The sequence below is a fragment of the Neofelis nebulosa genome, chromosome 5, assembly GCF_028018385.1.
Source record: "Neofelis nebulosa isolate mNeoNeb1 chromosome 5, mNeoNeb1.pri, whole genome shotgun sequence".
Classification (NCBI taxonomy): Eukaryota; Metazoa; Chordata; class Mammalia; order Carnivora; family Felidae; genus Neofelis; species Neofelis nebulosa.
The window spans coordinates 133,012,175-133,038,018 of NC_080786.1; the positions used below are offsets into that span (position 1 = coordinate 133,012,175).

Consider the following 25,844-nt stretch of genomic DNA (forward strand, 5'->3'; position numbering starts at 1 on the left):
AAAGGTACAACAAGAGATACAGTCAGTGGTATTATAATAGCTTTGCATGATGACAGATGGTAGATGCACTTGTGGTGAGTACAGCATAATGCATAGAGTTGTCAAGTCACTATGTTGTACATCTGAAACTAATGTAACATTGTGTGTCAACTATGCTTCAATTAAGTAAATAAATATTTCCATTAAAAATATCAACACTTTCACACACTTATAAAAAGATCAACTGCATAAAATAGTGCTATTCAAAATATATTATAAAACTCATTAAAAAATTCACAGAGCACCCCAGGTCATTGCATCTCGTAATAAGACTAGTGTGATGACGATCTACTTTCACATTTGTTGGGGGGGGGGGGGGTCTCCCAGGCAAAACGGCATGACTCCCATCCCCTCTAAGCCCTCCAAAGGGCCAGAACTGAGAAATAAGGAGTGAATGATAAGGTGGATGTGGACATTCAAATGGCAGTTTGGAAGGCAAATCATCCATGGTGACACCAAGGAGTAGCTGATTTCCATCAACCCTTTGTTCCCACTATTCACTTTAAATAAAGTTACTTCAACTATTATCCAGTTGTTATCTAGATTTTACAACTATTACCTGTTATTACCATTGTCACAAATACTACTAATAATAATCTTTTATGCAGACAATTGATACTTTCCTAGTAAATTTTTAGTAAATACCTCTCTGGAAAACATCTCTATATTTATATCTCTAATTTAAAATGTAAATAAAAATTTAAGAAAGTGCAGCTTTAAGACAAGCCCCCCAGATACCTCTTCTTCCTGATGGATAATATCTGATTATTGTTCCCATACAGAAGTACCAGGGCCAAAAAGTAGGGCAACAATCTCAATGAGACATGATGGTAGACTGAAATAGAGCAATTTGATAACAATGAAGTTAAAAGATTTGAAAGAGATTTAGGAAATAAAACTACTAGAACTTGATGACTGGTTAGATGTGAGGTATAACAAATAATATAACACACTATGATACATTGGTTTTATATTCCCTTCAAATCCATTTCCAACAAAGCTGCTAGGGAACAGATTGGTGTAGGTGATAGGCAATTTTAATTAAGATGAAACAGCTTGATGAAGACAACTTAGGTGATCCAGAGAAAAGAAGAGAACCTGGGAAAGAACAGAAATGACAACCATTCAATCTTGTGTAGAAGATTAAAGACAGAAAAGGCACTAACACCCTGATAAAATCTTACTAAGAGAAGTACAGTCAACTCATCTCTAAATGGAATAAATACTGCTTCTCTTGGACCAACCCCACATTATGCTAATTTCACTATTTTTTCATGTAACCCACTGGTTTTCAACGAGGAGCAAATACTGCCCCCCAAAGGGCATTTGGCAATGTCTGAAAACATTTTGGCTATCATAAACTGGGGGCATGTCCCCGGATCTTGAAACCAGAGGCCAGGGGTGTTGCTAACTGTCCTATAATGAATGCACAGCACATCCCTCTATAACAAAGATTTATCCAGCACAAAATATCAATAGTGTCAAGGCTGAGAAATTCTGAAGCCCACTGACATGAGAAATACCAAATTTTACACAGAAGCACTATGTTATGTTGTGGGAGTTACTAAGAAAATTAAGTCACGGGCCCTTATCCATGAAGAAAAAACTAAATTCATTACCTTTCAATATAAGAATAGCTATTAAATTAATAGCTCAAATAATAACAAAAGATATGCCATAAATCAGTATGTCTATGAATGTGAAATAAATGATACCAACAGTAAGTGCTCTGAGCAGTTTATAGATTTTTATAGATTGGAGAGCAGAAGTTGGCCTGGGAAAAATTAGATATTTTGTGAACAAGGCAAGATCCAAGGTGTTCTCAGACAAAATAAGTTAGGACTTATTTCCTCACAGAACCATAAGTCATGTGACAGATGGAACAGCATACATCAATGCTTTATTCTGGGAAATTCACAAGTGTTCCAGAGAACAAAGGGTTTATATTCCATTGCTTAACCAGAAAAACTACCAAGGCTGGTAAGCAATTTAAGGCCAGGTGGTAGATAGTCTCAGCTGACCCTTGAACAACATGGGTCTAAACTGCATAGGTCCACTTACAAGAAGATTTTTTTATGTTACAGTACTACAAATGTATTTTCTTTTCCTTATGATTTTCTTAATAACATTTCCTCTTCTCTAGCTCACTTTATTGTAAGAATACAGTATATAATACATACAACATACAAAACGTGTTCATCAGTTATCGGTAAGCCTTCTAGTCAACAGTAGCTAAGTTTTTGGGGAGTCAAAATTTCTATGTGGATTTTCAACTGCGGGGGGGTTGCTGCTCCTAACCTCCATGTTGTTCAAGTGTTCAAGGGTCAACTGCATCTTGTTTAATTGAAAAAATCTGTATTTTAGGAAATGCAATTGAGTGACAGTATAACAGAATTAACTACCAGAGGCACCGTGGGCAGAGAGAACTCAGGAAGGATAAACATGTCTGAAATATGATGTAATAGATTCTGGCACCAGAATGGTGGCTCTGAGAAAGAAGACAGATAAGAAAGGCAACTTGAGAAGCGAGAAAGGACAGGACCATCCAGATGTTTTAAGAGCAAAGAAGAGTATGTCATCAAAAGCAATTTGTTTTGCTAAAAAAACTGACCTAAGCCAATTTGGTCTTTCATCCATTGTGATTCTTTCTTAAACAATGGTAAATTCTGGTAATTAGAAGTAGGTGATGGTTGTATATGATGATCAAGACAATGACAATGACAATGATGATGATGATGATGATGACGATGACGATGATTTTATCAACAATTTCCTAGGGATCACAGAGAATTGTCTTGGTCTCATCTGGGTTTTATGCCCTGGGCAGCAACAGCCTGTATAAACTCTGTCCAGTCTCCTGTAGGTGCATCCTGACAGCACCTTGTCTCAGGTCTATATATGTCTCCTCCCTCCTTACCCAAGGGCTTCAGTTGGTGCGATCCCACTGAAATCTGCTCGTTGCCCACATTCATACAAGGTGGAAGTATATGGTGGTTAACAACTCTCTCAGGGCACACATTAACCAATCAAGAGTGGAAGACAGTAAGATATGCTCTCTATCCCCTCCCCTGCCTACAGAGAATATCAAGGCACAGCTTATACTGCTTCCCAGGTTGTCTTGTAGGATCAAGGAACCGATCTCCTGTAGCAGTAGTCAACTTGATAAGATATCCTTGTACTGCCTCTGCTTCCTTTCCCTGTCACTCTTGCCTGTATCTCTGGGGTCACACACCCCAACTGAGTGCTCACTCTTAACCTTTAGTTTCAGGTCTGCTTTATGAAGAACCATAATAAAAGTGATGATGATGATGACGATGATGACAACGATGATGACAACAATGCCAACGATGACAAAGAAAATAGTAACTAATATTTTTGGTATTTGCTAAGTGTCCATCAACATTACAAGCACTTTCATCCTTATTACAATCCTATAAGGTTGGTATTATTATTCCCATTTTTACAGAAGAAACTGAGGCAAAGAAAGGTTCCCGCATTTCCTCTTCAGTAAGCTCTGGTGACAGTGACTCGTTAATGAGGCTACAGATGTTTATTCATTGACATTTTCCTTCTCCAAATAAAATAAGATAAAAACAGGAAAAAATAGGTGGCTACATTAAGTAGATATTTCTAGCTTATTTCGGTAACAGATGTAACACTGATTCAGTGAATACATTACAAAGCAGACTTTGAAATTACCCATTATTCATTATCATCCAATTAATTCTAGTAGTGGAATAATTTATTTATGACTATCCACTTTTTTTGAGAAGTAATCATCAATACCAGATTGATTTCTAAAATTTTAGAAATAATGGCAATTCTGGGGACATAATAGCAAGCACTTTATTGGGTGACAAAATCACATCTTCAGGGTGTACATTAGCTATTCCTGACAGTCTTCAGTATTTTACGGATATGTGAATGGTGCATCTCCAAATCATAACATGGAAAATAAAATGTGAATAAATACGCATTAAACGTTGTTTGCATTTGTTCCTCAGATACTTAACTCTGTGCTTATGCCACATACAGCCCACCCTGGCAGAAACAGACTTCTATAATTGGTGCTTTTTACTGATTTAACAAACTCTGGGCACCAAAATACAAGTTCTAATAACAGGTGGGGTCCTCCTAGATATTTATAGCGTAATAATACTCAGAGGCATTCTTTAAGACAGAGTTAATCAAGATAAAATAATTTGTTGGTCACTGGGTGGCTCAGCTGGTTAAGCATCCAACTTCAGCTCAGGTCATGATCTCATGGTTCGTGGGTTTGAGTCCAGCGTTGGGCTCTGTGCTGACAGCTCAGAGCCTGGAGCCTGCTTTGGATTCTGTGTCTTCTCTCTCTCTCTCTCTCTCTCTCTCTCTCTCTGCCCCTCCCCTGCTCATGCTCTGTCTCTCAAAATAAGTAAATGTTAAAAAAAAAAAAAAAAGATAAAGTAATTAAGAATCACTGGATATCTGGAATAAAATATTGGATACTGGATATCTTGGACTAAAAATGGTATCATTTATGAACTAGGAAATAAAAACATTGTAAATACAGTAGATTTAACATACTATATTCTGCATGCGTGTTGTTTTTTACTCAGGTTCCATTCAGGAAACAGGTGAAACACTTGCCAAGAACAGCTAAGCATGATGCTTCTATCCTGCTCTCGTTCAGATCTGTCTTCTTCATCCAATAGTCTTCCTTGTTGTGCCACACCGCTTGCCATTTCCACTGTAATCACTTTCTGGGATCAGCTTCTAATTCAAATGATGTAACATTTTGAGTTTCTCTAACTATGAATGCTTAGAGCTTACACTTAAGTTTATAGTTTTCATCAATATTAAACTTTTAAGATTAAGCCACTAGATGGCTCCATCGGGTGGGCGTCGGACTTTGGCTCAGATCATGATCTCATGGTCCGTGAGTTCAAGCCCCACGTCGGGCTCTGTGCTGACAGCTTGGAGCCTGGAGCCTGTTTCAGATTCTGTGTCTCTCTCTCTCTCTGACCCTCCCCCGTTCATGCTCTGTCTCTGTCTCAAAAATAAATAAACGTTAAAAAAAATTTTTTGAAGATAACTAGAAATAGCTGGTAGACTTGAGAATGCAAGCATTTTAAATACTGATGGCAGAAGGGCACCTAGGTGGTTCAGTTGGTTAAATGTCTGACTCTTGATTCCAGCTCATGGCATGATCTCACAATTCGTGAGAATGAGCCCCACGTCAGGCTCTGTGCTGGCAGCACAGAACCTGCTTGGAATTCTCTCTCTTTCTCTCTTTCTGCCCCTCTGCTGCTCATGCACATATGTGCTCTCTCTCTCTCTCTCTCTCTCTCTCTCTCTCTCAAAATAAATAAAAATGAAAGCTTTTAAAAAATAAAATAAATACTGATGGCAGAAAACAATAGAAACACAAATTTTAAATAAACATCAAACTGAAAAAGTATTTACAATATTATAAAAGACAAGGGGAAAGTAAAGATCTCTTGCAAAGTAATAAGGGAATAGTAAACCTATAATCAGCTGAATGATAATTAAAGCAACAAAGAGATGTCAAACCTAAAAAACTGTCAAATGTTTGAAATAATCTCAATTATTAGTAAGGCTAGTAAGAAATGGACACTTGGGGCACCTGGGTGACTCAGTTGGTTAAACTTGACATTGGCTCAGGTTATAATCTTGGCTCAGATTATAATCTTGCAGCTGTGGGATCGAGCCCCATATCGGGCTCCATGCTGAGCACAGAGGCTGCTTGGGATTCTCTCTCCCTCTCTCTCTGCCCCTCCACCACTCGCACTTTCTCTTCCTCTCAAAATAAATAAATAAACTTAAAAAAAAAAAAAAAAAAGAAGGGTGCCTGGGTGGCTCAGTCAGCTGAGCATCCAACTTCAGCTCAGGTCATGATCTCACAGCTTGTGAGTTCGAGCCCCTCGTTGGGCTCTGTGCTGACACCTCGGAGCCTAGAGCCTGCTTTGGATTCTGTGTCTCCCTCTTTCTCTGCCCCCAACCTACTCATTCTGTCTCTGTCTCTCTCAAAAATAAACATTAAAAAAATTAAAATAAAAAAAGAAAGAAATGGAGACTTGCACTTGAGCGTGGAGCCTGCTTAAGATTCCCTCTCTCCCTTTGCCCCTCTTCCCTGCTCATGCTCTCATTCAAAAAAAAAAAAAAAAAAAAAAAAAGTGGAGACTCATATACTACTGTTGGTCATACCCACTAGGACATCCTTTTTCAGAAACATTTTTCCATTACAAATATTTTTAAAGCACATCTTGTGACTTAGAAATTCAATTTTTAAAACATTTTCTAAGGAAATAATTACTTAATTACATGACAGTTTATATACTGATGTCCTTTACAATTCTACTTATAATCACAAAAACAATGGAACCAAGATAAAGAATGGTACTTTTATGCAAGACAATACTATACAGCCACTAAAATAAATATATAGATATATTTTCATTGCTATGCAAAAATCCAATATATACCATAACATTTTTAAATGTAGTCTACAAGGGGCACCTGTGTGGCACAGTCAGTTAAGGGTCCAATGCTTCATCTTGGCTCAGGTCATGATCTCACAATTCTACTTCAAGCCCCCACGGGGCTATGTGCTGATGGTTTGGAGCCTGCTTAGAATTCTCTCTCTCCTTCTCCCCCACTTGTGCATGTTCTCTCTCTCTCTCTCTCTCTCTCTCTCTCTCTCTCTCTCTCTCTCAAAATAATCATTAAGAAATAATAAAATAAAATACGTGTGTAATTTCAATAGAAATAGACCCTTTCATAAATACTATACTTGGAAAGCTTCCAGCTTAAAACAGTATCCAGTTAACAGACCTTGGTCCAATGTGTCTAAATTTCCCACATATATATTTGCAAATACCCTGAAAAATGCAAAAACATAATGCTACAAAAATGTGGTCTGCATGAATTTACTTACTTATTTACTTAGGGAACTAGATTGAAAAATGAAATAGTAGCCCTCCCTACAATATCTGTCTGGAAATATGTCTTTTGTTCCACCAACATTCAACAAAGTACCATGGAAAGAAGCACAGTGCAATGGCGAAAAATAAGTACTCTCAAGTGAAGTTGTGCTTGTGAGGTTAGACCAAGTACATTTGAAGTTGACATCTTGGTTTATGGAAACTTGCTGAAAACTCCAGTTACACTATTTTCTAGAGAAGGATGGAAAGGGGAGAAAAAATTCATGAGACCTTGAATATTTTCTACAGAAACAAAGGGCAATTGTTGTCTTGCTAATCAAAAAGTTAAAAACCAAATATACATCTTTAAGGATTAAAGAAAAAAGCACATATATGAGTAGCCTTAGGAATTTAAAACTGAAGGAACAATGTAGATAATTATGAGGTGGCTTCCTTTTTGGCAGTTAATTTGGATACATTAATCATAATCAACTCTCTTTAATCAGAAATTGGGATTTCCTGAGGACTTTTCATTAATTGCAAACCAGAGCGGTAGGCAAATTATTCTTCACTGTAGATCAGAGTACTCCTTTGTGGGTTATGTTCATATCCCACAGAATTAAGTTCAAATAGAATTTTTACTGAATTTTGCTATCATATTACCACACATTCCCCATTATTTCATTATTGCTAATAGGAGACATATGTATCCTTAAATGGTATACCATGAAATGACTGAGCTAATGAGTAAAAGTGAGTCTCGACAGGTACAGCTGGGAGCGTGTAGGTGAATGGTTTAAGAGCTGATGTTTTATTCAGCATGGAAGCAGTTAAGCCAACTCCACATTCTCCTCTATTTTATACTGGCTTCTAATGACACTGAATCAAATTATATTTCTTTATAAGATTTAATGTTTAGCTTTTCTAATTTTGCTTTTATAACGAAATTGAAGTAGGGCTGCATGCAGTCGTTTGGATAAAATTGAAAGTGCCAAACAGCTACATTCTTTAAACTAAATAGCAGCTCTTTTTGTTTAACTTTAATAAGGGGTCCGATAGTCTGATGTGAAAATTTTCTACCTCTTTTGTTGGAATTTGACCAAAACCTTTGAAATTGCAAGTGAAATTGCTTATCGTAAATGGAGAATTCCCAGAAAGAAAAGTTTAATCATAATGCAATTATTTGAATTAGTGTGTTTGTGTTTGATTACATATATACATTTGGGGACAATTACCAATCCTTTTGATATCGACATTTAGTAATTCATGTCCTTTCAGTTGAAAGGCAGTTAGTTTCACCAGTGTGGTGGTTTTCCACATCACTCTTCACCTTCACCATGAACTTCTTGAGAACCTTGTATGAAGGGCAGCCTCCTTCAGGGAAAAGCACTACATGGGAGTCAGTGACCAAAATCTCTTTCAGGCTCTGAAGCTGCTAAGCATACACCTTTGTCCAAGTTCTTGAAACTCTCCAGGCCTCTCCTTTCTTCAACCATAAGATTAATTAACAATAGTAATTATTAATTATGTTATTATTGTGATTATGAAAATAACAGTAGCTAACATTTATAGGGTGCTTGGTATATGTTACAGAGCATGTTATAAGATCTCATTTAGTCATCAGAAGAACTCTATATACAGTAAGAACTGTTTTCCCATTTTACTGACGAAGTACAGACAGGGTTAGAAACTTGCCCAAATTCTCATAGCTAATAAATGGCAGAGCCAGGGGTGCTTGGGTGGTCAGTCGGTTGAGCGTCAGACTTTGGCTCAGGTCATGATCCCACCATTGGTGGGTTCAAGCCCTGCGTCGGACTCTGCTGACAGCTCAGAGCCTTGAGTCTGCTTTGGATTCTGTGTCTCCCTCTGTCTCTGCCCCTCCCCCGCTCATTCTCTCTCTCTCTCTCTCTCTCTCTCTCTCTCTCTCTCTCTCTCTCTAAAATATAAAAACATTTAAAAAATGGCAGGGCCAGAATATTAAGGTCTAAATTATCAATAAAAGATGTTGAAAGGCCCCTTCAATTCTAAAATTAAAAGAGGAATTGGGGCGCTAGGATGGCTCAGTCCGTTCAAGCATCTGACTTTGGCTCAGGTCATGATCTCGCAGTCCATGAGTTTATGCCGTGTGTTGGGCTCTGTGCTGACAGCTCAGAGCCTGGAGCCTCCTCCGGATTCTGTGTCTTCCTCTCACTCTCTATCCCTCCCCTACTCTCTCTCTCTCCCAAAAATAAATAAATATTTTTTAATTTAATAAAAAAAGCATCATGTGACAACTTTACCTATGAAACAAACGTATTACCCATAGGTCTAAAAACTGTTCCCTGCTGGTATAACTTTATAATGATATCCAACATAGTTACTTACAAACTTTTTTTTAAACTACTATTTGAAAGGAGGACTACCTATAATTTGTATATAAAATACCAACAGTAAAGTTACTTGTTAATATTCAATTGGCCATTTTCCTCCTTTAAGTCATGTCTACAATTACCATCTGTGCCTCTACTGAGCGTGCATTTGAAATACTTGACTGAAATTACAAATTCATTATTTGTAAAGGCAGAAACAATGAAACTTTACTCATATTAATTTTAGTAGAGCATGTACTCTACAATGTTTAGCCAGAATAACAAAGCTCATGTCACTCCTAGTTACTAGCAGTCTGTAAATCTCTCAGAATGAAAATCCATTGCAAAGCCAATTCAAGGGTTTGGGTCTCTCGGCAAATAGGGTTGTCCCAATTACTAAGCTTACAGTTACAATGAATTGCTTTTATAGCTGTCTTCACACCATGTTGGAGGTTTACCCTATCCCTTTGCTCACGCTCAGTTTTGGCCTACGATGTTTTCTCCTCCTTGGTAAACTCTTACATATCCCTTCTTTTATTCTTTAAGGCTCAGCTTTGTGTCCCCTCCTTCCAGGACATCTTCCTCATGCCTCCCTACTACCCACACATTCCCCGAAAAAAATGGAGTAGGTATACTTCCATAGCGATTTCTATTGCTACATGTACTGCATTGTAGTACAATTCTCTGTTTATGTGTCTTCCCTACAAAATGGCACATTATTTGTTTCAAGAAGCTTTTGTATATAGAAAAACAACCACAAATTGTCAAAGGTATACAACAGTAACCATGTTTCTGCAGATCTGTGGGTCACCTGGTAGTTGGCTGATGGGGCCTTGCTCCACTGGCCAGTTCTGCTTCAAGCCATGGATTCAGCTGGGCCTGAATCCTTGCTAGATGTGTGTGTATTACTTCTGAGGTCCAGTTTCTACTCATAATCATGGAAGAAAAATAAATAAGTCAAGCCCCACTACACAAGTATAGAAAGCACTATACTTTCTTCCTTTTACTAAAAGCAAGTCACATAGACAAACTCAAATTCAGAGGGCCGGGGAAATACATCCCACCCCTATCAGCCCCAGACAAGGCTTTGAATGCATAGAATCAATTCAAGGGAGTGAAAAGCTGTGACCAATAAGTCAAATACCATGCAATAAAAAACATCTCTTATCCATCTTTATTTGTATATACAATGTCTGGAATTGCAACTTAACCACAGAGAGTATTCAAGATGTATCTGGTGAAAGAACGTCTCTGATACTGCTAATCATGTCCCTACACTCATCCATTTTATAAAGCATACTCCAAATCACATCAAACTGCCAAAGATTCGAAAGAGAGGATGATAAAGTGTTCACTTCAATTTACTGAGACATGAGACATTCAAAAGCTCCCAAACAGAAATACAAAGATATAGACATTCATACAGCAAATAATAAAGGTTCTAATTTGGGCAAAGGAGTATACAGTAGTAGCCTTAAAAATGTAACTCATTCATTTCTGTTTGTGGTGTATTGTTTCCCAAAATGGCTACAACTGCTCCTTTCCCATGTGCCCCTTTGCAATGAGACTATGCCACCCCTCCCATCAAGCAGTAGAATCTATTTCTACTCTCTTTCAATTTAGGATATCTTCATGATTTGCTTGACCAGGAGAATATGGTGCAAGTGACTTTGCAATGAGGAGTGTTAAGTCTTAAAAGGTCTTGGAACTTTTGTTTTTGTTCCTTAAGAATTCACCTTTCAAGTGAAGAAACTCAGGCAAAACAACTAAAGATGAGAGATGAGAGACATAAAGAGGCAAGACATCCAGAAAAGAATTGAGATGCCCTGCCAACATTCGGCACCAAGGTCCAAGATATCTAACTGAGGCCATCTTGGATCCTTTAACACCAGCTGAACTACCTGAGCCAACACCAAGTGATACAGAGACAAGACATCCCCACTGGGCTCCACCTGAATTTCTGATCCACAGAATCATAAATAATAAAATGTTTGTTGTTTTAAGCCACTAAGTTTTAAGGTGGTTTATAGCACAGCAATGCGTAATTAAAAGAGTGCTCAAAACTGATCTTGAAAGAACAGAGAAAACTGATGCTGTATACTCTGAAATAGACCAACTGGAATCGCTTTACAAATGACTATTACAAAACTGCATCATCTATAGTAAAGTACATTTTGTATTAACATATAAAAAGGCACAGAAGTTTTCAGACAAAAAGAAGGCAGACCTCCCACTATTCCTCGTCTAAACTTAAATGTATGGATATAAATATTATTCAGTTTAACTTTGTTAGAAAAATCATCACGATGTCAGAGCATTTTAAACATGAATAAGTGTGATACAAATGATATGCTTGAGTATATTACAATTTTAAATGTTTCAGCTTTTATCTAAATAATCTTTGTACCATGAAAAAAAAATCTCCAGTTTCTATAAACACTTAAAAATTAAAAACTTAAGCGTGTGTAAAAATAGTAATGAGTAAGTAAATTAGAAAGACTCAATTCCTAGCCAAATCAACTGGCTACTTTTTTAAAATATCCATTGATAATTATGAACTTAAACTGAACTTCTGAAAGGTGTGATTTCAAATCAAGCAGAGGAGGTGACATTTTTTAGGAATAATTTTTCTCCATCTAGTGAGATGAAAATGCACTCTTGTGGATGCCAAACTTCTTTAAGGCTTCTGTAATGAATATAAAAGTAAACACATTTCAAGTTTGAATTCAATTCCACCTGAATATATTATAGGGCAAGTATGTCACATCCAATACTGAGGGAAACATACAGCTTCTTAGGAAATGTAAACATTTCTACTTTAGCAAGTCTAATCTGATTCATCATCATCAGAGAGAGAGAGAGAGAGAGAGAGAGAGAGAAAGAAAGAAAGAAAGAAAGAAAGAAAGAAAGAAAGAAAGAAGAAAAGAAAAGAAGGAAGGAAGGAAGGAAGGAAGGAAGGAAGGAAGGAAGGAAGGAAGGAAGGAAGGAAGGAAGGAAGAATTTGGAAAGATTCTAAAGATCATTAAAAGTGACAGAAAATGCTATTAATTTTTGCATTTTGACTATAGAATTAACAACAGGAAAGATTTTAATTAAGGTTATACTCATTGTTACATGATCTTTTCTAATGGTATCATTATGAGGAATGTGTGCTCCTGGCAATATGTTAAAGACAGTCTCTATAGACTGTGATCCTTCTTCCTCAGGGAAAGTGCAGTGGATTCTGAACAGTGGTTCCTGATTACTATGGAGGGACTGGTGGGGTCATGGAAAAAAGAGGCATAACATAGAGTCATTCTTATTTACTATTCGTTTGAAAACAATTCTGTGATAGCCCACTGCACCTGCTTTTTGCATCACATGTCGTCTTTTGGCTTCTCCCTGTGAGTATTATGGACAGCTAAAAGTTTTGTTCAGAAACCTCTACTCATCTTTGGATATTGTGTGCAAACTAGCCCATTTGCTACTTGTTTTCCAGCAAGCCACAGTTATAGCATGTTATTTGACTACATTATTGAATATCACTGCATCCCTGAACTATTATTTTGGGTTGTTATTGTTCTCCTCCAGCTCACCATTTAAGAAGCAGGTGACTTTATCAGGCCCATTTCAGTCACGAAGTACATAAGTTGTGTGCCACGAGAAATTTTCATTCAAGATCCTGTCCTGTCACTGCTGCTGAGATAATTAATATAGCTGGATGATCTTGAGTATGTTGCTTACCCTCTAGGGGTAAGCCCACTAGGCTTTCGATCTCTCATCTGCTGTTAGGGTTATAATTTTTACTATCTGGTTCTCCCCACTTCTACACAACTTGTGGATCCTACCTTACTTGCTCCTTGATATGAAGTGGCCAAGTGGTCAGGTGACTGGCTTTGGGCAGCAAAATACAAATAGAAGTGGCATGCAATACTTTGAAGCAGAAATTTTAAGTGTCAGCATGCAATCTGCAACATTTCCTTCCTAACTTGGCAATTACAAAAGCATTATTTAAATGGTGCTTCTGTCAGCCAGTAGCTCTAAGTAACTAGAAAGAGGAGAGCCCCTGGTCAACAAGAATGGATATATAGCATTTATTAATTTAAGCCACTGAGATTCATTTGCAATGCAGTATAATCTAGCCTATGGTGGCTTACTTATAGTGAGTACAACTTTCACAATACTAATTAGAAAAAATTTTCACAGAAGCATCCTCTGATCTGCTGTATTTTGGGTATGAGTAATGATGTCAACAGAAAGAAGTAATTCTTAGGCAAATAAAGGAATGCTTTTGCATCTTGGACCCCAATCAGGAAAATGAAAAGAACATTTTCAAATGTTCAAAATACCTCTCCTAAGTGTAGTACAGCAAAGAATGCAGCACATATAAAGACTATACTGGTCAGAATAGAGAAAAAGAGGGTGCCATGTGAGCAGAGAGGAAATTCATTTTGACAGTATATACACTAGAAACAAGAATTCTAGCAAACTTAGAGAAGAAGGCAATCATCTCTAGCAATTCACAAAAGTGATAAAGGGTGCACTTTGAGTATGTCCATTAGTAGAGACTGAAAATTAGAGCCCAGGTAAAAAATAAAAACTGTTAACATCACAATATATAAGGGAGTAGAACAAAACCAGTTCAGAAGGCTGAAGTAAACCAAGAGAAGAAAAAGATATTCAAACAAGACCAGAATCAAATTTAGAAAATGACTTTCATGTCTCTTAAAATAAATTACAAATTTTATCAGAACCCTAAGATATATTAATTATAGTTGTTGTTTATAATTAGGCTTCAATTAATCACATAATACAGGATTTCATTTGCATTCTGCAAAAAGTCACAAATTAAAGTGCACCTGGGTGGCTCAGTCAGTTAAGCATCCCACTCTTGATTACAGCTCAGGTCATTATCTCATGGGATCAAGCCCCACATCAGGCTCTGTGCTAACAGCCTGGTTGGGATTCTCTCTCCTCTCTCTCTCTCTGCCTCTCTCTCTCTCTCTCCTTTTCTCTCTCTCTCTCAAAAGTAAATACATAAACTTGTTTTTTTTGAATCACAAATTAAAGAAATCTGTGGTTACTATAAGTACTATCAGATACCTACTTTGAATGAGATCTATATACCTTCTAATGGTTAAGTCAAGGTTTTAGTGCCCATAGTAAGCACACCATAAAAAATGCATCAGTTACATAGTACTGCTCTATCCAGTCTTATTTCTCTGTATGGTACATGTCATGAAATCAATGGCCTCTAAAACACTTGTCAAATAAAGAGTGAGATGAATACAGATCTCACTTTGAACTATTCCTAAAACAAACTATATTAACAGTCTTACCTCACAGATCTATACTTACAATTGTTTTAGCTTGCTCTAGTGTCTAAGGCCATGTTGGTTACTACATTCTATCTGCTAACCACAAAGCTCTGTATTCACTTGACATGCCAGCCTTGTAATTATAAAAAACAGTGATCCATTATAACAGAACTCCAGGGAACTCCACCTAAAAAATAAATGTGGAACTCTGTTATGTAGAATTTTAAAAATCAAGGACTACCAGTACTTGTCTAGAAAACGGTCATTATTCCTTTTTATTCATAATTGCTACTCCTCACTGTGTTACTATGTCCATGTTCAAATGCCTAGAAAATGGCAAGGCTTAAATTTAGGGACCTTTTAACAAAAAAAGGCTATTCTTTTTTTTAATCCACACTGCATCTATTTAATTAAGCAAAGGCCATTGAAAGATTGTCTTCCAATCTTAACAAAAGATTGTCTCTTATATCCCTTCCCATATTCTCAGCCAATTCTAACTGCTGCTGTAGATTTTGTTTTTGTGTCCTTGGTTTTAGACTTTCTACTCACAGCCTTCCATTCTTGGCTTTGTCAACAATAATTTTTTAAACACTTTTTTTAGGCCAGATACTTGCCTAACCTCTGGAGCCTCATAGATGGTCCCTGGTTTCCATGATTTTAGAATCTGATGAAAATGTTCACTATTTGGTAACGTTAAAATGCAGCCTTCCTTCACTCTTTTCTGAGCATGTGTAAGTGCTAGAAGCACCCACTTTCATTTTCATAAAGCCATGAGACCACTGGAGTCTCTGAAAGTTGGGGAGCCATGTGGGGAAATTCACCAATACTGGTTGGATTTGCAGGATTCCAGGGTTCCTGTAAACTATGAAGAATGTGGTAGAGAAAATGTAAGTAGAGGGAATGATGTGAGATTTCACTTATGGGTAAAGTTCTATGAATTCTGACTTCTAACATATAATTGAATATAAACACCTTTTCCACCTATAAAGGGGAGAGTATTGGGTGCTTTTCAGTGTAGCTTTCCAAGGCTAAAAAGAAAATTATAGAGATATATTGTGTGTATAAAAAAATCACGAGAGAGAAAAGTAATAACTTTCAAATAGGGTTAATATGAGTTATATCTGTGAAGGGGAATGACTAATAAATTTTATGCCTCAATGAAACATGCACTCTCTTATTTTACTATGGATGTCTAGTATATGAGTTTCTCTCAAGGTTCTCAGAACACATTTTCAATAATCTCTGAGGTGGGTTTTTTTTTAACTGAAACCATACAGTAGAGACAGAGAAAGAACAAATACATGGAGTTTCAAGGGTTACAGAATGATGCATGCTCTATTCAGTGTCTATTTTTATATCTGTCCATGGGATTTGGGGGTATGAAATCTCATAAACACCTTCTGAGTGTCCCAGTTTAAACTTTTATAATATTTTATAAATATTATAAATATATATTTATATTTATAAATAAATATATAAATATAATTTATAATTTATAAATATTTATATATATATTTATATATATATAATTATAAATATAATTTATAAATAATTTATAAATATTTATAATTATAATTTATAAATAAATAAATAAATATAAATATAATAATATAAATATAATATTTTATAATATTTATAATATTTTATAATAGAACTAGTTTTAAGCTTCATATTTATAGGATACATTGAAAGTTGGATCAACACGGAAGAAAATAATCAGGAGAGAGAGAATTCTAAGGACTATGCCCATTGTGGAAGAGCTGATAAACTGAGTATTTTAGTTTAGAGAAGACAAGTGAAGCATTGCCAGGCAGCAGGGGCAGAGAAACTTCATTTTTATTGTTCCAGGAGATCAGTCTAGAATCAATATGTAGAAAACACAAGGATCTGAATGAGAATGTGAAAACAAGGCTGTTTAACAATGGGGAAAAAAACCTCTCTTAGGTGGGGAATCACCCTTCACTTAGAGTATTTTAAAAAGTGTACAACCAAGTGGCCCTTTATTTAAAGAATTTTTTTAAGTGGTGCATACCTCACCAAATTTATAAAACATTTTTGTTGAATCCAGACCAGGAACTGTGCTATGTTAGCATCATATGGATTGTGTCATTTAGTAATAACAGTAACACCTTGGGATCAGAATTACGGTTATGTCTATTTTTTCCAGGTGAGGAGACCAAAGTTTAAAAATACTTTTAGGGGCGCCTGGGTTCCTCAGTTGGTTAAGCATCCAACTTCGGCTCAGGTCGGTTCATGATATCTCAGCTCATGAGTTCGAGCCTCACATCAGGCTCTGTGCTGACAGCTCAGAGCCTGGAGCCTGCTTCAGATTCTGTGTCTCCCTCTCTCTCTGCCCCTCCCCCACTCATACCCTGCTGCTCTCTGAAAAATAAATAAAACATTAAAAAAAATTTAATAAAAATAAAAATACTTTTATAATGTTTACAACAATATTAACACAAGGGGTGAGGGAATGGAACTACAATGGTGCAAAGTATCTGTATAATATTGAACTCAAGTTGGTATTAATCCAAACTATAATATTTGAAGTTAAGATAGCAAGAAGAATCTCTGGAGCAACTAATAACAAAATAACTCAAAAATACAATAAAAGAAGCAATAAGGAAATGAAAATGATATACTAGAAAATGTCTGTTTTTTAAAAAGAAGGTAATAATAGAGAAATGGAGGAATAAAATACAACATAACACATAAAGAAAACAAATACGGACATGGTAGACATAAATCCATCTTTATCAGTAATGACATTAAATGCAAATATAATACACACTCCAATCAAAAGACAGAAATTGGCAAAATGAATAAAAAGAAAAATGACACTCTACAAGAGACACATTTTAAATTCAAAGACATAAATCAAAAGTAAAGAATGAAAAAAGATATACCATGTGAATAGTAAGCAAAAAGAGAATTGGAGTGACCATATTAATATGAGACAAAATGCAGTGCACCTGGGTGGCTCATTTGGTTAAGCCTCTGACTCTTGGTTTTGGCTCAGGTCATGATCTCACAGTTTCATGAGTTTGAGCCCCACATAAGGCTCCACACTGGCAGTGAGAAGCCTGCTTGGGATTCTCTGTCTCCCTCTCTCTCTGCCCCTGCCCCACTCATGCTTTCTCTGTGTCTCTCAAAGTAAATAAATTGTAAAAAATACATGAGACAAATGTTTAAGAGAAAAAATGAAATCAGAGACCAGGAAGGACATATTATAATGATAAAGAGAGCAATTCTTTAGAAAGACATACAATTATAAATGTATATACATTTAACAAAAGAGCTCCAAAATGCATGAAGCAAAAACATGACAGTATTGAATGGAAAAATGAACACTTCAACAAAACAGTCTTCAGTACCCCACTTTCAATAATGAATAGAACAACTAGGCAGAGTATCAGGAAGAAAACAGAAATCTGAACAACACTATAAAACAATTATATCTAAGAAATCTATAGAATACTATCCAATAATAGCAGACTACACATTCTACTCAAGTATACATGGAACATTTTCCACAACAGACCATATGTTAGGTCATAATCAAGCCTCAATAAATTTAAAAAGAATTTAAATCATACAAAGTATAATCTTCAACTATGATGGAATACAGTTAGAAATCAGTAACAGGAGGAAATTTGGGAAATTTGCAAATATGAAAATTAAACACCTTCCTAAAAAAAAAGGAACAAAAAAATCATAAGACAAATTAGAAAATACTTTGAAGTGAATGAAAAAATAAAACATCATTAATATTTGCAGATGCTGCTAACAAAGTGCTTAAAGGAAATGTTATGGATGTAAATGTCTATATTAAAAAAATGAAGTTCTCAAATCAATAATACAAGACTTTGACCTTAAGAAGCTAGAAAAAGAGCTTCTTAAGGGCGCCTGGGTGGCTCAGTCGGTTAAGCGGCCGACTTCGGCTCAGGTCATGATTTCACGGTCCATGAGTTTGAGCCCCGCGTCGGGCTCTGTGCTGACAGCTCAGAGCCTGGAGCCTGTTTCAGATTCTGTGTCTCCCTCTCTCTGACCCTCCCCTGTTCATGCTCTGTCTTTCCCTGTCTCAAAAATAAATAAAACGTTAAAAAAAAATTTTTTTTAAAAAAGAAGCTAGAAAAAGAAAAGCAAACCAAAACCAAAGCAAGTGGAAGGAAGGAAATAATAAAGGTTAGAGCAGAAATAAATGAAATAGAAAACAGAAAATAAGCAATAGAAAAAAATCAACAAAAAATGATTGAAAATATCAAGACTTTAGCTAAACTGACCAAGGAAAACAAGAGATTAAAATTACTAAAATAAGGAGTAAAAGAAGGGACATCAATTTCAAACTTACAGAATTAAAAAAAAAATTTAAAAGGAATGCTAAAAACAACAGTACACTAACAAACTGGATAAACTAGAGGAAATGAACAAAATCCTGGAAAGATACAAACTACAAAAACTTACTTTAGAAAAAACAGAAAATCATAACAGACCTATAATAAGTAAAAAAGATTGAATTAGTAATCAAAAAAGTCCCACACAGAAAAGCCAAGACTCAGATAGCTTCACTTGTTAAAAGTGTTATAAGAATTAGTATCAATCCTTCACAAATTCTTCCAAATAACACAAGATGATGAAACACTTCCCAATACATTCTATTTTACCATCTACCATGATACTAAAACCAAAGAAACCATAACAAAAGACAACTACAGACCAGTGACCTTTATAAATATAAACGCAAAATCCTCCACAAAATAGCAGCAAACAAAATCGAGTAACATAAAAAAATAAAAGATTATATACCATGATTCCATATCATGATTATATCATGATTATAAAAGATTATATATCATACTACTAAGTAGTATTTATCACAGGAATGAAAAGTAGTTTCCACAAATGACAATCAATGTGATATACCACATTAACACAATAAAGAATAAAAAGCACATGATCATCTTGATGGATGAAGCACATGAAACAATTCAACACCCTTTCATAATAAAAACATAGCAAACATGAAACAGAAAGGAGCTTCCTTAACTGGATAAAGGCCATCTATAAAATGGCAACAGTTAACCTCATACTTAATTGTAAAAGACTGAATGCTTCTTTCTAAGATCAGGAACAAGATAAAGATGTCTACTCACACTTCTATGTTGTACTGGAGGTCCTAGCTATGGCAATTGGAAAGAAAAAAAAATAAAAAGCATTCGGATTAAAATGAAAAAAGATGATCTCCATTCACAGGAAACATAATCTTACCTAGGATTAAGAAATCCTTAAAAAAAATCCACAAAAAAAAAAAGTATAGCAAGGTTACAGGATACAAATTCAATACATAAAATTGGTTATACTTCTACACACTAGCAATAATATCTGAAAAAGAAATTAAGAAAACAACTCTATTCAAATAGCATCAAAAAATAAAATACTTAGGAACAGATATAACAAGAGAATGTATAAGACTTGTACATGGAGGAGCACCTGGGAGGCTCAGTCAGTTGAGTGTCTGACTCTTGATTTCAGGTCATGATCCCAGGGTTGGGGGATTGAGCCCCACACTGGGCTGCTCACTGAGCATGGAGCCTGCTTAAGATTCTCTCTCTCTCTCTCTCTCTCTCTCCTTCTGCTCCTCTCCCCCATTCACACTTTCCCTCTAAAGTGGAAAGGTATCATATGTTGTTCATGGATTGAGACTTAATATTAAGAGAGCTATACTTACCAAATTAATCTAGATTCAATATACTCATTATCTCCATGTCAGCTGCCCTTTTCACAAAAAGTTGGCAAGAAGATCTTAAAATTCATATGGCTGCAAGGAACCCAGACAAGCCAAAACAATCTCTAAAAGGAAGGATAAAGTTGGAGGATTCACACTTATAAGTTCAAAACTTAACCACAAAGTTCCAGTGATTAATACAGTACGGTACTGTATGGAATGTACTGAATGTACTGTATGTACTGAATGGAATAGAACTGTAATTCCAAACATACACTTTCTGCTTATGGTCAATCAATTTTCACAAGGGTGCCAAAGCAATTCAACAGGTAAAAAAAAAAAAATCTTTTTAAAAAGAATTCTGAGCCAACTGGATATCTATATGCCTAAGAATGAAGTTAGATCCTTACCTCATACAATATACAAACGTTAATTCAAGATGAATCACAGAATTAAATGTAAAATCTAAAACAATAAAACTCTTAAAAATAAACACAGGAGGGGCGGCTGCGTGGCTCAGCCAGTTAAGCATCCAACTCTTGATTCCAGCTCAGGTCATGATCTCACCGTTTGTGAGTTCAAGCCCCACATGATGCTTTGCACTGACAGTGCAGAGGCTGCTTAGGATTCTCTCTCTCCCTCTCTCTGTGCCCCTCTCCTGCTCATTCTCTCTCTCTCTCTCTCTCTCTCTCTCTTTCTCAAATTAAATACATAAACTTTAAAAAAAAAAAGAAATTAACATAAGAGTCAAATTTCATGACCTGAGATTAGACAATGATTTCCTAGATGTGACATCAAAATCACAAACAACAACAACAAAAACAGATAAATTACACTTCATCAAAATTAAAATGCTTTCTGCTTCAAAGTCCACCAACAAGAAAATGAAAAAAAAAAAACTGAATGAAAGAAATATTTGCAAATCATGTATCTCATAAGGGACCTGTATTCAGAATATTTAAAGAATTCTTACAAGTTGGCAACAAAAAGATAATCAAACCAATTTAAAAATAAAGCATTTCAAGATATTTCTGAATTTATACAAATATCCCAATAAGCACAGGAAAAAATACCCAACATCATTAGTCATTAGAGAAATGCAAATCAAAACCACAATGTGGTATCAATTCACACACACTAGGATGGCTATAATAAAAAACACAAACAACAACAAGGGTTAGTGGGACTGTGGAATGATTAGAGCCCTCATACAATGCTGGTAGAAATTTAAAATTACACAGTCACTTTGGAAAATGGTTCCGAAATATCTCAAAACAAAACATAAAGTTACCACTTGATCCAGCAGTTGCACTTCTAAATATATAACCAAGACAACTGAACTTGCACAGGAATGTCACAGCAGCATTACAGGAATGAACAGGAATGTCACAGCAGCTATTCACAATGGCCACAAAGTAGAAACAATCCAAATGCCCACTGACTGATGAATGAATAAATACAATGTGTCATATCCACAAAATGGAATATTATTCAGTAACAAAAAGGAATGAAATACTGACACATGCTACAACATGGATGACCTTGAAAAGTTAACACTACATCAAAGAAAGTCTGTGGAGTAGGGAAATATGGAGAGAACTGACACTAGGCATGGGCTTTCCTCTTTGCAGTGATGAAAATACTCTAAAATTGGATACTGATGATGGCTACTCAACTTCAAAGGGTGAATTTTACATGTGAATTATATCTCAATAAAGTATTTTAAAGCTTTTAATAAATAAATAAAAGAGAGCTGGATTACCAAAAAAGTGCCTAAAGTCACCAGCTAAAAGGCAAAGAAGCTGGGAAATACACTATTTCTATTATAAACCCATTTTAATAACCATTTTACTATGCTATAGCCATATCTAAGCAGTAAATTGGAAAAGATCACCAAAAAGAGGTACACCGTCTCTAAAATTCCTGAATTCTATGGTTTAGTGCAAAAAAGGTTGTATAGGTTTATACCTTACTAATAAGGAACAAAGTGGGTACCAGGAATAACAGACCCCAGTGACTTTAAGGTAAAATCAGAATCAAGAGCTAACTCTCTGAACTCACATTGACGAGTAGTTCTCAGCTTAAAAGAAAATACCTCCCCACCCCTCAACCCTGGAAAAACAATTCCCTCCAATATATAAGACTGGCCACTATTGACCTAACTCCTCTATTCATACCTTAGTCACTAGTACCCCACTTTTCAACACTGCATATTATTAGCCTTCACAAATAAAACTCCCTACTCCATCAAACACTTCTACAATCTGCCTCACAAAAGTATCTCCATGATTCCAGAAAAAACTATGTTCAACAATCAAGTCAATCAACAGGTCAAGTAGTAAAAACTGAGATGTCCAATCAATGTTTCCCAAATGCAAAATCTATAAGGCACAGATTTCTACAATTCTACAGAACAGAGAACAGAAATAAGAAAGCCTGGGAGGAAGGACCAGGATGGAGGAACAACATGGAAGTTTTTTTGTGTCTCACATCCCTGAAATACAGCCAGATCAACACTAAACCATCCTGCACACCTAGAAAACTGATTTGAGGATTAACACAACAATCTGCACAACCTGAACCACAGAACTCAACAGGTATGTGGTGTGGAGAGGTGAACTGGGGAAGAGAGAGAAGCCATGGAGGGCAGGCAGCTGTTTTTGCATGGGGAGAGAGGATGGAGATGGGGTATGGGGAGAATACGGGAAAAGCACCACCCCCAAAAGCAGCTGGAGAGAAAGTGGAAAAGTGGAAACAGCCGCAGGGACTGAACTAAAAAGGGAGAAAGGAGAAAGCTTAAATTCCATTAAGAATCTATAAACAGAGTCTGAAACTCTGCAGCCCAATAACCTGGCGATGCTCTGGTGAGAAGGGCGAATCCCCAGAAGCAGAGTGAAGTCCAGCAGTCTTTGAGCCACATGAGGAGAGGCAGTCCCCCTACTGGGAGGACATCTGGTAGAGGCTGTGTGGCTCCCCCAAAGGCAAAGGCCCCAGTGGACCCAGGAGAACAGCCACATTCGCTGGTGATGGAACAAGGTCATTGGGGGTAAAGCCTGGTACCAGATGTGTGTTGTGATTTGCCATAATCCCTGAAACGCTGCTGCTACACAATAGCATGAACTTTTTCTGGGGCGGGCTGGCACCCAGCCACAGTCTCTGGGCATTGGCAGCAGCATGGTCCCATGAACATTCCTGGGTGCTGCCGGCACCTGGCCATTGCTCTGTGAGACCCTCCCACATAGGGGCAGAACGGGTCAAAGATGCAGTCCCTCAGGAGTAAGGGGTCGGAACAAACAGCCACATCTGAGACAAAACGCAGGAAGGAGGTGCTGCCTGGGACTTGGTCATGGACAGTGTAAAAGCAGGGAGTGGATGGAAGCTGAAGACAAAGGAGGAATGGGTGATTGCTGACCAGGGAGAACAGAGTTCTGATACTAAAACTGGGTAGCTGGGTGATGCCATTTTCACCACTCCTGCACATATGCATACACACCTACCAGCACCACAAAAATCCACCCCAGTAAGCTAAGCAGAGCCATCTAGTGGAGAATGGAGCCATTACACTAAGCCCTGCCCAACTGGGCCAACTTCCCTCTTCAGGAACACAAGTCTCTGCCTGCTTAGTTTATGGGCTATAAAGCACTTCATAGTTTGACCTGCAGGGGAAAATGAAGTAATTTCAATTATATTAAAGTCTGTTCACTGGTCCATCCATTCAACTTTCTTTTTTTTCCCTCTCTTTTTAGTTTCTTTTCATTTTCTTGAATACTAAAGAAAATATTTTTTTTATTTTCAATTTTTATTAAAAATATTTTTCTTTAATTTTTTTCTACTATATTTTTTACTTTTGTGTAAACTTTTTCAAATTCTATTTTACTTCCATCATTTCATTTTATTCTATTTCAGTGGATTCATTTTTTCATATTTTCAAATGATTTCCTTTTTTTTTCCCCTTTTTGTCCAATCTATCAAGCCCCTTTCAACACCCAGACCAAAACACACCTAGGATCTAGCATCATTTATTTGATTTTTTTTGTGTGTGTGTGTGTGTTGTTTTTAATTTTTTAATTTATGTTTTTACTTTAATTTTTTTCTACCTCATTAATTCTTTTTCTCCCTTCAAAATGATGAAATGAAGGAATTCACCCCAAAGAAAGATCAGGAAGAAACAACAGCCAGAGACTTAAACAACACAGATACAAGCAAGATGTCTGAGCCAGAATTTAGAATCACAATAAGAATACTAATTGGAGTCAAAAATAGATTAGAATCCCTTTCTGCAGAGATAAAAGAAGTAAAAGCAAGTCAGGATGAAATAAAAAATGCTGTAACAGAGCTGCAATCTCAAATGGATGCCACGGCAGCAAGGATGGGTGAGGCAGAGTAGAGAATCAGCAACATAGAGGACAAACTTATGGAGAAGAATGAAGCAGGAAAAAAGTAAGAGACTAAGGCAAACGAGCGTGATTTAAGAATTAGAGAAATCAGTGACTCACTAAAAGGGAATAACATCAGAATTATAGGGGTCCCAGAAGAGGAAGAGAGAGAAAAGGGGTACAAGGGTTATGTGAACAAATCATAGTGGAAAACTTTCCTAACCTGGGGGAAGACACAGACATCAAAATCCAGGAAGCACAGAGGACTCCCGTTAGATTCAACAAAAAACTGACCATCAACAAAGGATATCATAGTCAAATTCACAAATTACCCAGGCAAGGGAAGATTCATGATAGTAGCAAGGGAAAAAAGTCCTTAACCTACAAGGAAGACAGATCAGGTTTGCAGCAGACCTATCCACAGAAACTTGGCAAGCCAGAAAGGAGTGGCAGGATATATTCAATGTGCTGAATCAGAAAAATATGCAGCCAAAAATTCTTTATCCAGCAAGGATGTCATTCAAACTAGAAGGAGAGATTAAAAGTTTCCCAGGAAAACAAAAATTAAAGGAGTTTGTGACCATTAAACCAGTCCTGAGAGAAATTTTAAGGGCAACTCTCTGAGAGGAGACAAGATTAAATAAATAAATAAATAAATAAATAAATAAATAAATAAACAAACAAACAAAGACTAGAAAGGACCAGAGAACACCATAAGAAACTCCGACTCTACAAGCAGCATAATGGCAATAAATTCATATCTTTCAGTACTCACTCTAAACATCAATGGACTCAATGCTCCAATCAAAAGACACAGGGTAACAGAATGGATAATAAAACAAGATCCATCTATATGCTGTTTACAAGAGACCCACTTTAGACCTAAAGACACCTTCAGATTGAAAGTAAAGGGATGGAGAACCATCTATCATACTAATGGTCAACAAAAGAAAGCCAGAGTGGCCATACTTATATCAGACAATTTAGACTTTAAAACAAAGACTGTAACAAGAGATAAAGAAGGGCATTATATCCTAATTAAGGGGTCTATCCACCAAGAAGACCTAACAATTGTAAACATTTATGTGCCAAATGTGAGAGCACCCAAATATATAAATCAATTAATCACAAACACAAAG

General features: G+C 36.4%; 1 protein-coding gene and 1 pseudogene across 1 annotated transcript in view; one reads left to right on the forward strand and one right to left on the reverse strand.

Moving 5' to 3' along the window:
* LOC131513198 (uncharacterized) overlaps nt 1-25,844 on the reverse strand; it is a 434,303-nt gene that overhangs the window by 359,388 nt on the left and 49,071 nt on the right. The gene's annotated exons all lie outside the window — the stretch shown is intronic.
* LOC131513024 (ribose-phosphate pyrophosphokinase 2-like) overlaps nt 2,726-25,844 on the forward strand; it is a 35,440-nt pseudogene continuing 12,321 nt past the window's right edge.